The sequence below is a fragment of the Bos taurus genome, chromosome 8, assembly GCF_002263795.3.
Source record: "Bos taurus isolate L1 Dominette 01449 registration number 42190680 breed Hereford chromosome 8, ARS-UCD2.0, whole genome shotgun sequence".
Lineage (NCBI taxonomy): Eukaryota > Metazoa > Chordata > Mammalia > Artiodactyla > Bovidae > Bos > Bos taurus.
Window position 1 is genome coordinate 97,294,817 of NC_037335.1, and position 2,812 is coordinate 97,297,628.

Consider the following 2,812-nt stretch of genomic DNA (forward strand, 5'->3'; position numbering starts at 1 on the left):
TACGGGGCTCAAGGGGCAGATGGATGACTAATGGAAAAAACTGTAGATCAACATTAAAGGAAACTACAGTAGTCAGAGATATCAAATGTGGAATGGATTATTTTGATAGGTAGCGAGTACCCGGTCACTGGAGGTATGCTCTTTGAATGGTATTTAAACCTCCAATGGGAGTCTTTCAGTTTTTTGCTAAAATATGATGCTGCAAATCTCTGAAAGTCTGGGATCAAAGTGAAGTAAATGTGTGTACAAAATCCTTGCCTCTTTCCCGCTTCCACAGACAACAGCTTATGGCAAAAATTGCAGATTTTATTTGTGCCCCCTGCCCATCCCTCCTTTTCCTTCCTGAGAAAATGTTTACCTGCTGCTGCTCCTCTCTAACTGGACTTGTGTTCCGCCTATAGGGAATTTCTCCAGGGGCGTGTGAAAAAAACAGTCCTCCTGTTGGCATTCTTTCATCATGGAGACAGTGAGCATTTGGAAAACGGTCCCCATCTCAGTGTAATGGGAGAGAGGCATGGAAACAGATGTTGCTGTACAGGGGCCTGGGGGCTTCACAGTGGCATAAACAAGCTGAACGGGAACCTCAGACAGGTGAGGGCTTCTCTGCTAGGATGGCTAAGGATGCCTTTGCAGTCCAGAAGCTTAATTTGAGCTCTGATAGAAACAAGGAGTCCTCACCAAAGGCAAAGGCTGAGGGGGTTGCTTTTGAGGTTGCAGCTCCTGTTAGAAAGTTCCCTACCAGTCCCCTTGGTACCAGAGTGGCAGTGCCAGATGGATTAGCACTGAGGCTGGCCAGGCCGTGTCTCATCATTGGGTTTATTTCATGTCATGAATTTCATGTCATGAATCTTCACATCAACCCAAGGATACATTGTTATTATTATTTTGTTATTCCTGATTTACAAAGGTGGGAACTGAGCCATCAACTTGCCTAAGAGTTTACACAGGAGCAGACAGCACTGGGTAACAGGAGCAACCAGGGACTTAGAAAGACCTCCCTTGGAGATGCTAGTTGGATTGGCCTCGAGGGATGAGCAGAGGTCGATCAAGGGTGGAGTCGACTTTGGAAACGTTCAGTGTGAAGCTGAGGAGAGCCTGAAGCATCAGAGGTGCTCGACCTTTCTGAGCAATGGGCTGAGCAATGGCCCTGTACAGATGGCAGGGAGTGAGCAGAAGGCAGCTGCCTGGGAGGAGAGGCCAGTCCATGAAGGACTTGTGTGTCTTGCTCTAGGCAGCTGGACTTTGACCTCTAAAGCAGGCACTGGGGACTTGCCCTGGTGGGTGTGAGAAGTCTCTCTCCAGGCAGTTCTTGGCTCTTGGAAAGTGGGCTTTCCCTCCACTGTCCTGTCCCCTGGTTCCCTCAGGGTCGAACTTCCCCACCTTGACCTTCTCTTAACAAGTGCGTGTTTGTGACTCTAGCGGTTTTCAGGAGTCACCGAGGGGCCCGTCTCACCTGATCTGCCCCAAGAAACTTCCCAGGCAAGACCTTTGAAATCTGGTTCCCAATTGCTACAAGGTGCATCTCCTTCCAGCAGGGCTGCCCCATCCTATGGATGCTGAATTTGACTTTGACTCAGCTTTGCTCTCCATATGCAACAGACTGGCCACGTTGGGGAGTGGTCTTCCTTTGGGGCCCGACACAAAGTGTAATGATTTAGGCTCCCGCAGGACTCTTTATGAAAGACTGGGCTGTTAGGGAATCCACTCCCAGCATGCAGTGTGTCGCCCTTGTGTCCTGGCAAGTGGATGCTGGGAAACACAGAGTGAAGACTTTGGTACCAAGGGTACCAGAATTTGGATGCTGGCTTAGCCTGTCTCCAGCTGTGTGACTATGGATGATAAACTAGGATAAAAATACCTGTTAAAGGTTAAAGATCGTAGAAAGTATAGCTAGCTGGGAGGTGTTTGGGCACCAATTTTTTTATTCTTTGTATTTAATTCTTCTTTGCAGAGCCCCTGACAGGATGTCTTGAAGAAGCTCCTCCTTCCTGGGGTCCCAGAGTGTGAGCAGAGTTTATGATGGTCCCCAGGCAGTTGGGTCCTCCCAGTGTCTCCTGCAGACAAATGTTTAGACTGAACTTCACCCTCTGCACAATGAGGAACATGTTTTAAAGGCCTCACTTGTCAAAAAAGACTTATAAAATGGACTTAACGAGACTTCTGGATAGAGTGGGAGCCCTCCAATTGGCTGGTCTGGCGAGCAGGGCTGGAATGCAGCCTCCAGCGTGCTTGCCACACTGCGCTCCATGCCTGTCACATCCCGGCTGGGTCACGTGCCCCCTGCCCACCCCTCCCTTTACTTCCTGCTGAAATGTTTACCTGACGTTGCTTCGAGATGACTGACTGTTAAATGCCCTGCAAATATAAAACTCTGCTGTGAAGTTACACTAGGGGAAAGTCCAGAAAACCCTACAGTTCAATGTTGCAGGCGGCTTCTCCTGAACAGAGGCCAGACAGCAGAATCCTTCTAGGCTAGCCCCTTCACTTTCTGAATGGGGAGACTGAGGCCCAGAGAGGAGGGAGCTTGCGTATGACACATACTTTACAAAAGTAATTTTTAAAAAGATTTAAAACATGAATAGGACACAGCTTTATGCTGGGTGGGAGCTCTTAGACTCTTCCCATCCCCCAACCCCCTCCCTACTCCTGCCTGCTCCTGATCCTTCATTTTTTTCCATAAACAGAGAGCAGTTTATCCTCTTAGTACCAAATGAGGTGGGTAGCATATTGTTCCCATTTTATAGAAACATTAACTTTTTTTGTTGTTTTTTTTGATCATGCCTCACAGCTTGTGGGATCTTAGTTCCCAAAC

At 48.2% G+C, this 2,812-nt stretch overlaps 1 long non-coding RNA gene across 1 annotated transcript; it reads left to right on the forward strand.

Moving 5' to 3' along the window:
• Positions 1-405: 405 nt before the first annotated feature.
• LOC132346001 (uncharacterized) lies at positions 406-2,157 on the forward strand. The gene is made up of 2 exons (XR_009495673.1): positions 406-591; positions 1,952-2,157. It is a non-coding gene; the product is annotated as an uncharacterized lncRNA (long non-coding RNA).
• Positions 2,158-2,812: the final 655 nt, after the last annotated feature.